We start from the raw sequence: 14,265 nt of genomic DNA on the forward strand, positions 1-14,265 counted from the left end.
TCCATAGCACTAACCTTTCAAGCACATCGTAGACTCCATCTTTCCACAATGTTTTCTCTGTGTTTCCATTGTTTCACGTTTGTGTTCATCATTAGTTTTCACACAGTGCAGAATTAATGGGTAAAATGATAAATTAGAATAAAGAACGGAAACTACTGGAACACATTTCTGTTATGTTTTCTACACAGCTACATCCTGCCTTTCTGCGAATGTCATTGATTCCAGATACCAATTGATGGCTTCTTTAGCCGGCAGCTGCAGATACACTTAAATGGCTGAATTACAATGACGCTGTTTTGGGACGATCGCCCCAGGCCGGTATGCCCTTTCGCTGTACCAGCGATAAGGAGCCACCTGACATTGTTTACGGTGGTCTAGCACCAAGCTGATACCTAAGCGTTGTGATTCACGGTGCGTCCAATACACTTCTTATACCCAAAGGAACACTGTGTGACTCACGATAAACATTTGTGGATTGAGAACAAAGAAAGAAATTACCAATGTGGTTGAATATGGAAATTGGCAGATGTTCTCGGAGGGTTTATTGTGAAATAAAAGCACATTATAAATTTCAGAGTATTGTGGTTTCCTTTAAAAATAATGTTTTGTATTCAAAATTGGGACGCGCTGTGTTGTGAGAGGATGTGTGTTGATATTCCGGGTTCTGCGTCAACTGACGTCAACACATAGGTGATGAATGGGCGCGTTTGGCTATGCTGCCCAGTAACGTCATGGAGATAGGCGGAGAATATCGCTAGGAATGGTGATGTCAGCTTCAGGGACGGGGGATATCATTTAGTGCCGCCAGGGCAGTTCACCTTAGGGCGATGCGGCAACAGATCAGATTAGCACAAGATGGCTGCGGCCTGCTGCCTGATTTCACATGTGTAAAAGTGAGGAAAACTACAGTAAGGTGCATAGGAAATGTTTGTACGATCGATCAACGTATGCTTAAAAACACATGCCCGAACGCTCGGGACAATAATATTTTTGAGCGCACTATTCCTTTAAGGAACAGGAGGAAACAAAGACATCTCAAAATGGGCGCATCAGCAGAAGCAGCAGAACCATGGTTTACCACAAATGCACATGCAACAGCTGAAGCGGTGACCGGCTGTGCAGCTCTCGCCTCTGGGATATAAATAGACTTATTTTAAACTCTGAGAGAGGAGCTAGCCAAAACAGCGCCTGGTCTCAACCACAAGGTCTATGAGCGAAGACTAAAAAATGCAAACAAGAATTGACTGGGAATAGGAGCGGAGGTGGCGGGGCCATGAAAGAGACACCCAGGATACCTACAGTGTATAACCACGACCAAGAGTCAAGCATGTTTAGGCTGCACAGTTCTCCTACACAGAGGTGTTAAGATGGAGCAGGGACTGCCATTTACTGGTCAATGAAATCAGATGTATTTATTGTCTGATTTACATAAAACCCTACAAAACAGGGCCTTTAATGTTAAGCACGGTTATGGGAACGGCGAATCTGCGAGAGCCTCCCACCTGCTAAGAAGCTACTACAAGTATGATACTACACGAGTATTTTTAGCTCAAAAGGGTGCTAGCTGACAAAAAAAATGATTTACATTAAGTTCAGGAGTCTCCTTCTGTAAACATAAATAGCTTCGCATCATCCACCTTGTAACGATACAATCAGGGGTGGACTGGGAACCAAAAGAGGCCGTGGAAATAATGTTCACATTGGCCCCATATTACACATTTTCAGCAAGTCCAACCCTTTTCCTATGAGAAAATATGAAAGTTACCACCCAAAAGAGGCCCAGGGTGAAGAGGCCAACTGGGATATCTCCAGAGTTCCCTATAGGCCAGTCCACCCCTGGATACAATCCCTCCCTACAGAATACTGTAAATATGATCCTGCTGGGCACCTGTTGGCAATCTGGTGTGCTCCATGCTATGCATTTAAAGGGGCATCTTTTAAGCATTCTAAACGTAGGGAGGGCTGCTTCATACACAGAGTCACGTGCACACCTGGAGTGGCCCGTAGGGCAATGCCTGAACCAAAAACCAAAAATGCTAGTGTGGGACTGTTTTTTTTAATCAATGTGGGCCACTTTTTAGACCCATGTGGGCCAGTTTGATAAGTCACTTCACCATGCGGTTAGTAGTTTTGACCAGTGTTGCTGGATAAATATTGTTTAAAATGCACAATTTGCATCACATTTAATCAAAAACCTCCCCCTTGGGTTCTACTCAAACACTCTGTCACAAAGGAATGAATTGCCATTTGCAACTCTGGGTCACTTTTTCATTGGTGCCCGAGGCAATTTTATGCCCCAGTCCGACACCGGTCCCGTGGCCACAAGAAAGCCAACCGAGGGTGTCCTTCTGCTTCTGAATGTATTGCTGCGACCAGTGGGCCCTACGTAGATAGCATCATTATCACTGCAATAATGCCTTTCCAAACAGCAGGAGGGCACCAAAAGACCCCATTTATGCCCCAAACCATCAAATCAAGCCCCACTGTCGGGGAAGACGACAAAAGTGCACTTTGGGCTTGGGCAACTGTATTTGTCAACAAAACAAACAGCAGTCACCTGCCTCGTGTTGGGGGACCCGGAAGAGCACGAGGACGTGCAAAAAGCCTTGATTTGCGTTTCTCTCTCTGATGTAATAATGGGAGAGCACTGAAGGCAATGCCATGTGATTCCAGAATGAACACTATTCCTGCAATAAGCTGGGCAGCTAATTGGTAGTCAGGGAATCTGCTTCTTTTTGTTCCGCATCAGTGCTACATGGGTTTGCTTTAGCCACCCTTTGTGCCTCTCCCCTTTGAAATTTCAGCCAAGCTTTCTTTGCATGGTGGACAGGAAAGTAGTAACACTTCAGGTGGAATAATCACGCCCATTGCCTGCCCCTTTGATATGTCTTGGGGATGAAGTCAAGCAGTAATAATCACTCTGTAAGGTATACAGTGTTAATAACGAAAAGTAAATAACGAATGACATTTATAACGAAACATAAATAATGGCAAATACTGAATTTTTGTAAAGAAAATATATGTGGGGGTGGGGTAAAGGGATGAATGTGGGGAGGAGGTTGGGGTGGGTTTTTAGCAAGTGGAAACAGGGATTTAGGGGAACCCCCCCAACAAAAAAAAGGAACAAAAAATGTGTTTTCTTTATCGCTATTTTTCTTTCATTATATATTCATATGTTATTTATGTTATGTTATGTTATAGTGCATTTGTATAGCGCCTTATGTACCATTGGTATGATCTCAAAGTGCTGTGGGTTGAACGCCGCCGGGGACCATGGTCTGTATCAGTTGAGAGACTGGTGTAGTAAATAGTGCTTGGGTGCACTTAGTATATGAGCAGCCAGAGTGGTTTGCGTGGGTTGGCTGCAATATAATGGTAAGGGTGGTGCGGTGGATGTCATGGGTCAGTGTAGTGTGAGCAGCAAGGAGGGCGGTTTCCGAGTCTGCATTCTGGCTGCCATGGGGCATGTGTAAGAGATTATGTGTGCTGATAGGCTGATTTATTCGTGGGGTATGGCAGCATTTTACCAGGCTGTTGAGGTGTTCTATGAGCGATGTAGGTATGTGTGCAGCTAGGCAGAATTGATTGAGGGGTGTAGCTGCGTGCTATTGTTTGTTGATGTAAAGTGGAGAGTGAGCATATTGGTAGGAATGAGTGGTTACGGTTTTCGGTGGGTGACCCCCTTGCTTGGGATGTTTTCAGAGCTCAGTGTGCTGCCCATGTCTGCACTGGTGGTTCATAGCAGTGGATTTCAGTGCGAGGTAAAATGATCGGTGGGGTATGTTGTGTTATCTTGGTCCAACTGTCCTTTACTAGGCGCTTTGTAGTCGGACTTGGAGGGCTCGTTTTCGGACTCCCTGGAGAGCTATTAAGCTGGGTTACTGGGTGCTTCTTGGGTTATTGTATGATTGTCCGGAGGGTTGTAGCCAAACATAGTTGCTTTTGTGCCACCGGTGCTTGGTTGTAGGTTGTTATTCCTTGGTAGCCAGGGGACGCCTCTATTGATCATATAGCACCAAGTATGCTTTGGTGGTTGAGGTAGGTGCGTACGACTTGCAACTGCATAGGCTGGAAATCCTTGGTCTATAAGCCGACTTCCGTGCCTTGACTGTTCCTGCCATTCCGGGGTGAGGTAATTAATTAATTGGTCATCCATATTCCGTGGCTCTCCTGTTGATTTTCAGATTAATGCTGATTTTCACAGGATTTAGGTCATTGGGGGATTGGTTTGTGGCCTTGGGCGGACTCTGTCACAGATTTGGGAATAGCCATGTTTTCACCACTTTACGCAAGGCCATGTAGTCCTGGTTGTGTCAAATACGGAGAGCAAGCGAATTCCATTGAGTTGGTGCCATGGTCGAGTAGGCTGACCCCCCAAGTCTGGCTGAATTGGATGGTCTGATCGTTAGTAGGAGGACATTGCTTGATCTTAGGGTACGTGATGGGTGGTAGTGCATGGTCTTCTCTTGGATGGGTATTGGGCCGGCTTTATACACTGCTCGGAGGGTGATGCATAGCATTTTCAAAGTTGCTCTTTGTCCAATGGGTAGCCAGTGGAGGGTGCGACGAGCGGGTGAGATGTGGTCACTTCGTTCCAGTGCAGGAAGGAGTTTAGCAGCTGCGTTTTGGGCTCCTTCGAGTTTGTTAAGCTGGTATGCCGGAGCACCGAGGTACATGGAGTTAGTATGGTACAGTCTGTAAATGACCATCAACATAATAGAAGTCAATCTGTTGAGGAAGGAGAGGTAAGGGAAGATGCGTCTCAGCTGTCTGAGATGGTAGTGACAGGATGTGGATACATTATTGATCTGATAGGACAGGGATAGGCCCGAGTTCAATGGGCAGGCAAGGTTTTTGACTGTGTTGGAGGTGGGTGGTGCAGTAGTGCCGAAGGAGATAGGCCATAGAAGTGGTTGGGGGAGTAGAGCTGTGTTGCTGCAGCCCATGATCTCTGTTTTCCCTGGGTCGAGAAGGAGGTGGTTTCTAGTCATCCATTGGCCTATATCACTGAGACAAGCTGCTATGTCCGAGTGGTGATCGGACCCCGTCTTCGGGATTATTAGGATAATTTGGGTGTCGTCAGCATAATGGTAGCAGGTGAGGTTGTGTGAGCAGAGGATCCCTGGCAGCGGGATCAGGTAGAGGTTGAAAAGGAGCGAGGAGAGGCAAGCGCCCTTGGGTACCTCAGTGTTTACTGCGCAAACTGATGATGTAAAGGGTGGTACGATAGTGATTTGTTTCCTGTTGTTAAGGAACGAGGCAATCCAGTTGAGTGTCAAGTCTCGGATTCCAAGGGAGTGGAGCCGGTCGAGGAGGATTGAGTGGTTAATGGTGTCAAAGGCAGCTGAGAGATCGAGGAGAACCAGAGCGGCACATCCTTCACTCTGCTGTGACTTTGAGGTCGTCCCAGACCGAGATCAAAGTGATTTCAGTTCCATGGCAAGACCTGAAGCCAGACTGAGCCGGGTCTAGTAGGTTGTTGGATTCGACAAAAAGGTTGAGTTGAGAGTCGGCAGAGCGGTCGATGAGTTTTGCCGGGAATCTGGTTTTGGAGATGGGCCTGTAATTGGACGGTTCGAGGGAGTTGAGGCCTGCCTTTTTAAGAAGGGGTTTGAGGTGCATTACTTTGAAGGGTTCTGGGAAATAGCCGGAGGTGAGGGAGTCATTGAGTATGGATCTAGCCTGTTCTCCTGCATAGGTGGAGGAGACGATTTTTTTGAGGAGGGAGGTGGGGCAAGGGTCAAAGGGGGATCCAGAGGGTCTGCTACTGGACAGTTGTTTGAGGAATTCCTTGCTTGAGATCAGCTTGAAGGAGTTGAAAGTCATCGCTGCGGGGGGGGGTTGAGATCTTGGGCAGTGGGTGTTGGGCAGGGGGAGAGGTTGAAGAGTTTAGCTTTAAGGGTGGCAGTCCTGTCCGGGACTGTTCTGTAGAAGTGATGGGAGAGGGAGTTTCAGAGCACTTTCGTGGGCGTGGTAGGGGCAGTGGTGCAAGAGGAATTCATGAATTCTGAGATCATCCTGTGGAGGTCTTTACTACTGCTGTGGCAGTTTAGGATTCTTTTATTAGAATAGTTTTTTTTTGCCTTTCGGATCTCAGATTTGCAGATATGGTGATGGCGACCAAACAGGGATTTGCTAAGGGTGGTTTTGGTTTTTGACATTCTTCAGATGGGGCGTGAACCATTTGGGGATTGGTCCTTTACAGGTGCGGGCACGGCGAGAGCGGGTGAGAGGGAGGAGTGAGTTGTTGAGCCAAGAGACAAAGGATTCAACTGGTAGAGGTCTCTCTGTGGTTGGGAGTGATCGTAGCAAGGCTTCGGTCAGGTCGGGTAATACTTTGTCCATGTTCCAGCATTTGTGTTCATTAGTTGAGATCGGGTGGACGATGGCTGGTGGGGTCGGTGTGCTGATAGAGAAGGGTAGGGATGGGTGGTCAGTCCAGATGAGGGGTTTGGGCCTGGACACTGAGATGAGGTCAGAGGAGCTGAACATTGCATCAAGGGTGTGGCCTCCAGTGTGGGTGAAACCTGTAGTATGGCCGTCGAGGTTCAGGGCCTCTAGGCTGTCGACCATGGATTGGGTGATGAGGTTGTTGGGTATATGAAGCCAGATATTGAAGTCTCCAAGTAGGGTGAGTGGTGGATAGTTAATCAGAATGGTAGCTAGTGAGCCACAGAGATTGTTGGCAAAATGTCTGTCATATACTGGTGGCCTGTAGGTGAGTAGGAAACTGTGTGAGAATGTAGGCAGCAGGGAGAGTCTGATCAGAAGGGACTCGCAGTTCGCTATGCATGGCTGGGTTTCGGTGAGAGAGATGGATATTTGGGGTTTGTGGAGGATGGCTATTCCGCCACCTCTGGTAGCTATGTTGTGGGAGATGAGGCTGTCCTCAGGAGAGAAGGCCACCTGTGCGACTAGTTTAAAATCATCTCTGAACCATGCTTCAGTGATGAAGATGAGATTGTCGTTGTCGGTTGATAGTAGGTCAAAGATGCTGTGACGGTTTCTGGCTACGGAGCGGGCATTGAATAAGAGACAGTTGACTTGGTGGGGGCAGGTGCTTCTGATGGTGCTGTTGTTCGGATGGATATGATGGCCATGGGAGGTTGGTGGGGGACTGTCGGGAGCAGCAGGAGGCTGGGTGGTGGGAGAGGCAGGAACAGTATGAACAGTCGGGTTTGATGTAAGAGGGTGGGGAGAGGGAGTGTGCTCGATTTTGAGTGGAAAGAGAGAGTGTGCTGTGGTCGCTGCATGTGATGGGGGTAGGTGAAAGGCTGGAGGGGGAGTGGGCAGTGAGTTGTCTCAGTGCAGTGGGAGGGTACTGGCTGGCCGATGGATTAGCTGCAGGTCTTGAGGGATGTGGAGGTGAAGAGGTGGTGGGCGAGGGGATGTGTTATGAAGAGGGACAATTCTGGGAGTTGATAGCGGGGACTTCCTGTCCACTGGGCTATGAGTGGAAGTGAAGGAGGACTGATATAGGAGAGGAGAAGCATAGAGTCCAGTGTGGGGCCGGTCATTATTCTTGAGTTTTGAGCGTTTTGGCACAGGAGGGGTGTGAGACAGGGTAGGGGTGTCGAAGGGGTGGGGGGAAGAGGCTGTGGTTCTGGAGAGAGCAAGTCGTGCCATGTTGAGAAAAGGGAAAGGGATGGAAAGGGGATGTCTTGAGATAGAGGGTGAGGATGTATTGGATGTGCGTGTGTGGGGGGGTGAGGATGGGCATAGTTGGTGATGAGCAAAACTGGTTTGGCTCAGGGGTGATGGTGTGGGTGGGGGTTTTGAGCGGGTTGGGTCTGCTGAGGGCACGCCAGGTATTGGTGTTATGATATGATATGATATGGCATTTATAACGTGTCTACACACAAGTGTTTCGAGGCATGACGAGGCAAGGGAGGGGGAACAAAGGGAAGACAGACAACTATCTTATTAGGCCAGGTGTCATTCAGATCACGCAAGTGCATGGGAAGGGGAAAGGAAAAAGTGCGAGGGGTAAGGGAGAGGGGAAAGTGCAGTACATGGGAGAGGGGAAAGTGCAGTACATGGGATAGTAGAATAAATAAGATAAATAATGGCAGGATGGTGGCAAGTGCAAGGTAAGAGCAGACATAAGTGCTGGGGGGGACTGTAGGGATAGAGAATATAGTCCCCAGGTGCGGGTTGCCAGGGAGGCAGTGCAGGTGGGAAAATGGCGGAGCCTGGGCCCAAGGTCACAAAGGGTGGCCATGTAGCCAGTGCAGTTTTAGCCAGGACTTCAGCAGCGGAGAGGGGGAGAGAAAGCAGAAGCAAAGAGGAAGGTTTTGAGTTGCTTCCGGAACCGGAGATGGTTCTCCTCAAGTTTCAGGGAAACAGGAAGGCTGTTCCAGAGGGAGGTCCCAGCCGAGGCGAGAGATCTACCCCCAACTCATTGCTTGGAGAAGCGACTGACCCTGAGGGAGTTGGTGGCGGATGAGCGAAAAGCTTGAGAATGAAGATATTTAGGAAGAGAGAGTTGAAGGTATTGCGAAACCAGGCCCCAGAAGGCCTTGTGGACAATGCAGAGTGTTTTCAACTTAATCCTTGCAGCCACTGGGAACCAGTGCAGAGATTTCAGTCCTGGAGAGATACGATCCCTGGGCTTGAGTCCAAGACAATTCTCGCAATCCTGTTCTGGATAAGTTGCAGAGGGCGGAGAGTAGAGGCAGGCAGATTTAGATAGAGGCTGTTGCAATAGTCCAGCCTAGAGAGAACCAGCGCTCTGGAGACAGTGAGCTTCTGGAGGAAGGAGAGGAAAGGAAGAATACCTCTGAGGAGGTGCAGATGGTAGTGTGACTTCTTAGAGACATCAGAGATGTGAGGAGAGAAGGAGAGTGTAGAGTCGAAGATGACCCCAAGGTTTTTAGCAGAAGGTTAGAGGGTTAGAGGGTTTAGGTTTTGGTGGGAGGTGTGGACATGGTGAGGTGGGTATGTTTGTGATGGAGGGGTCGGAGGGTGTGTGTCTTGGTGGGGTGAAGCGGTTTGTGGGGGGGGCATAGCCCTCTACCTGAAAGAGAGGTTGATGAGATTTGAGGGGAGGGTTTGCAGGGTTCTGGCAGTGATGTGGAGGGAAGTGGGCAGGTGTAGTGATGTATGGGGTTGAGAGTTACGAGGGGCAGATGGGATAGTAGTGTTAAGGGCATTGTGTAAGGAGTGCCAGCATGCTCCTCTGTCTTGGGAGTTGGATGTAGTGCGGTGTGGGATACTTGTCGTTGTGAGGGGTGGTCAAGGCAGTGGGTCTGGGGTGGTTGGGGTGTTGGGTGTGGAGTGTGTGGGGTGGGGTTCTATGTTGTCCAGGTTGTTTGGAGGTTGTGTTTGGAGCGCTAGAGTGCTCCTCTGGCTTGGGAGTTCGAGGTAGTGATGTGGGTGGTGGAGTGGGGGTGATGGTCATTCTCTGCATATGACCAGGTGAAGTTGTTGTCTGGGGGCTGAGCTTGAAGGGAGGTGAGCTGTGGATTGGCAGGGAGGGCATGGTTTGTAATGGGCCAGGTGGCTCCTCTGGCTTGAGTGATGTGGAGTGGGATGTGGAGTGGTGAGAGCATGATCAAAGTAGGTTGTCAGAGGGTGGGATGATTCTGGTGGTAGGAAGCAGTGGTGGTATATGATTGGAGTTTGAGAATGAAGGTGCTAGAGTGATGGAGTGGGGGTGATGGTCTTTCCTGGTGTATGACCAGGTGGGGGTGTTGCGCAGGAGCGGAGCATGAGGGGAAAAGAGCGGGGGATTGGTAGGGTGGGGAGGGTTTATGATGGGCCAGAAGGCTCCTCTGGTTTGAGGGATGGATGAGGAGCGATGAGAGCATGAGGAAAGTCGGACATCTGAGAATGGGATGTTTCTGGGGCTGGAGGTAGGGAGGAGTGGCGGTATGTGGTTAAAGTTTGAGAATGAAGGTGCTAGAGAGGGAGTGGTGGGATGGGGAGGGAGTTTATTTGTTTGCCAGTGTGCTTTTTTTCTTTGTTGTTTGGTAGGTGTAGACAGAAAGGCTGTGTGCTGGATTGCTATTCTGAGTGGCTGTGTAGTTGCTGAGTGAGCGATAGGGGTTCAGAGCGGAGGTCTCGGCTCTTGCTCCTTTTTTGTCAGGTTAGAATGGTCGGTCTTGGTCATGTGGTGGAGCATTGTGTTAGATGGGGTTGATTGGACCTAGGTGGGCCGCTACAGGGAACGCTGCGGTCAGCGTTATTGTGGTGGGATGTGTCGCTCAAGACAGGTAAACTCAGAGATTACTAGAAAAGTAGATTTTGGACAGTGGTGTCTGCAATGGTACCTAGATTTGCAGTACCTGACTAGAGGGAGGAAGCGCCTAAAGTGTGGGGACCATTCTGAGTGCGACAGCACCTAAATATGATATAGTTAGATGGGGGACAATAGTGATATGCTTTGCCGATATTTGGGTTCCAAAGGCTTCAAGGTACAATGTAATAATCCAAAAGAAACCAATCCTCCTTCTGCAAAGACTTTGAGCCTCATTCCAAGTTGAGCGGTAAGGGTTAACGGTCACCAGTAAGGAGACCGGTGCGGTTAAACCCTTACCGCCCATTTCCGAGCTCCCTTAGCGGGAGCCGCAAAGAACGTGTGGTCAGACCACACGTCCTTTACAGGTCCCGCTAAGGGAACAGGGCGCTAATTACGGGCCGGCTATTCGCGGGCCCTTTATTAGCGCCTTCCCCATTCCCATTGAGCCCTATAGGGGCTCAAGTGGGAATGGGGAATGGTTGGTTGAATGGGGACTTACCGGGTCCTCCAGGGTCAGAATGACCCGGTAAGTCCCCATTCAACCAGACCGGACCCGGTTTGGGAAGCAGCCATGGTGCTAACAGCACCATGGCTACCGCCCAACTCAGAATGAGGCCCTTTGAACCAAGGCCTTTGCAATGGGAAGGCAAAAAATGGAAATATCTAGGAAGCATTCTTGTTGGTGAATTGAAAAAGGCCAGGAGAAACACTGGGATCCAATGTTTGTATACAGAAACTTTAAGGGATGGGAGGGACTCCATATATAGGACAAGATGTAATCAATAAAAAGGATGCCCCCTATGTCCTTGTGAATCTAACAAACAGTGGTCAAATGCGAAAACTTCCACAGATAGAAAAACTGTTTCCAAACTTAGCCTGAGATTCACAGAAAAAGATGGTGTTAATCATCCGACGACTACAAATATCCTGTGAAAGAGGTAGTTGGCTTTCGAAAACCAATGGATGTATGACACTGCAAGTACACCCAAGCAAATGTGCGTCTGGTTCAAGGCACAAAGAGAAACTGCCACAGTGGACAGAGAATGAAAAGAGAGAATGAGGGTGAAATACCTCCTAACACTTTTAATCTGGAACAACATGAGGAACTCAACAATACGACTTGAATCTGTTGCTCACACTAGTTCTCAGATGCACATTGACCAATATATACTTCTGGAGGCCCTCATATTCAAACAATCCCAGCTCCTGCTGGCAGGAAAGACAGGTATTGGGTCTTTTGGAAAATGAAGGCTGTCACTAGCATAAAACATGTATGCTAGAATGGTGATAGGCTAACCTTTGGAAATGCTAGGAAATTTGGGAAATTGCTAGGAGTGGTGGGTGAGGATCCTAGCATAGCAATGATCTACAAATGCCTAACCACCAATAACATTCCACTGGAAGTGAAAAATAGATGTGCATGGTCGCAGGAGCTTAGATTCACATTGCTATCTGGAGACTGGTCACATCTGCTGTCAAAGGGCCAAAGAAGGGGACCCAGGTCTGCATCTGATCCTAACCCAACATAAAATCCTTAGAAGGTTCTATTGAATGCCTCAACGAATGGCTAACTGAGGCCTAAAATACGTACAGCTGTTGGAGATGCAAGCAGAGTGGTGATGGTTATCTCTAACTGTTCCTGGAATGCCAGAAAGTGGCAAAATGGTGGTCTGTGGTATTTGAGAAAACATACCTTGTTCTATGATGCCAAATTCAATTGAACACAAGACTCATCATACTAAATAATATTTACCTTGTTCACTTAGAAGGAAAATCATTCTGCGGTTATTGAAAACTTTGATGGTTGAGGAAGGGATGCAAATACATTGGTGAAATGAAGGGAACATCATTAAGTCAAATCAGTTAATTACTCAAACGACAGTCTTTGCAAAATTTAGGAACCTCTTCTACATGAACTAGGGCCAATCGAAGATATTTGATCTGGTAAGGTCAATAGCAAACCAAGCGAGAGATTAGGCTAAAAAAGAGGATTTTCTGTGGCTTTGCATTCTTTGACAAACCAACTACTTGAATAAATATATTTGAGTGGCACTGAAAGTAAAATGGTGTTTGTGCTCACAATTGATGTATGAATAACAGGAATGTGTTCCCAATATTTTCTTTTGTGCTATCCAGAATGGTAGGCTTGGACAGAATAGGGGAGAGTTCTTTGGAATGTCTTTGTGATTTTTCAACAAGAGTTTTATTTGGTAGGGGGTTAAGTATATAATTACTCGGTTTCTGCATTGGTGAGTGGTGGGGAGGAGAAGCTTTCCGCGTAGTGTGGAGTCTGCTGGAATGAAGTCTGTTTACTGTTGCAACTGAAGGAGGAGTGAACCAGCAACAGTATAATTGCCACAACTGGCCGCGGAGCGGGCCGCGGAGTGTGGCGGCAGAGTGTGGAGTCTGCCGGAGTCAACTCTGTTTACTGTGGCAACTGAAGGAGGAGTGAACCAGCAACAGTATAATTGCCACAACTGGCCGCAGAGCGGGCCGCGGAGTGTGGAGGCAGAGAGTGGAGTCTGCCGGAGTCTGCGGGATCAGTGGATCGGTGGAAGCGACCCCGCAAGGTAAGAGACTCCCTAATTAGTCTAACCGCACGGTCTATGAGAGGATCCCTCTAATCCCATAAACCTTCTCATACACAGACTTCTAGCCTCCAAAATCAATTACTCCATAAACAAATTGTTAATGGCCACAAAAACACAATCAAAGCTGCCACGTGACATTGGGAAGGAGAACGGGAACTTTTGGGCGAGGGGGAACTGCAGGACTTTGGGCCTTTGACCCCCTACCAGTAGACTGTGAATCTCAACAGGAAAACACTGGGAAACGGAGGGAACTGTATCCCAAACAACACATCAATCTAACAACCTAAGTTTGGAAAACTCGAGTGTTTTGAGGGCGGAGCTTACAGAGCATACAGAGGAGAAATCACCCCCCACACTCTGATTACTCTGAATACTCAGTGAGACCTGTGTGGGGGAACTGCAGTACTCGGTCCTTTGACCCCCACACGCAACAAGGCTCATATAGAAAGCACACGAAAAAAAAAAGAAAATCTCCGCCCGAAACACCCTCCCGATCCAGTACCACTCACCGAGCGTGTGGACGCCGATCATCTGCAGGAGCGGACGAACGAGGGAGGAGAGCGCCCGTGAGGGAGGAGGGGCAGGGGAGTATAGTTGCCACTGCGCAGCAACGGCTGTTGACCGCGAAGGGGAAAAGTGAAGGCATCTGGAGAACAACGGAGCAGGATCAAGCTCCGCCCCCAAACTCAAGATTCATAAATATGACGAGAAGAGAAGAGGAACCAAAAGCGATAATATCAAAACATTTAACAGGAATAAACACAAGACTAAGAACCAAAAAAAGTCAGTGAAACTGCTACAGCAAATCGGAAGCAGTAGTGGAATAATGGAGGAAGAACAAGGGGTGTGTCAACCAGTAGACCTCGGCTGCAAGACCCCTAAAGAGACAGAACCCGATACCAAGACAATGATTATTATGAAAGAAAGAAAGCCTGATTCAGAGCAGCATATAACGGAGACAAGAAAGGCAGACAAAATATCAAAGCAACAAGACGATTCCAAAAACAGTTCACCCCAGCATTCCAAAAAGGGGCAGAGTGATAACAAAATACAAACGGAAGAAAAAATCACCCCCCAGCGTTCCGAAAAAGGGCAAAGTGATAATGAACATTGGACATTGATTCAAATAACAGCACAAAGGAAGCGATTCAAGTAAACAATCTTAGCAAATTAGACAATATACCACTTTCACAGAAAGAGAAAGCAATCAAAGCAAAGGAACAATGGAAACTATATTACCAAAGAGCAACCAAATCAGAACGACTTGTTAAAGAAACCGCCCCAATTAGCCAACAACGACTAGAACGACTCTCGCTTTTATGTAACCGAAATCGAAGCGCTTATGGAATTACAACAAGCAAACAAGAAAAACAAACGACAGGCGAACTTAACAAGAACAGCGATGGAAATAAATAAGGCGAGTGACAATACTCT

The sequence above is a fragment of the Ambystoma mexicanum genome, chromosome 6p (genome assembly GCF_040938575.1).
Source record: "Ambystoma mexicanum isolate Mex_15411 chromosome 6p, UKY_AmexF1_1, whole genome shotgun sequence".
In the NCBI taxonomy this organism is placed as follows: domain Eukaryota; kingdom Metazoa; phylum Chordata; class Amphibia; order Caudata; family Ambystomatidae; genus Ambystoma; species Ambystoma mexicanum.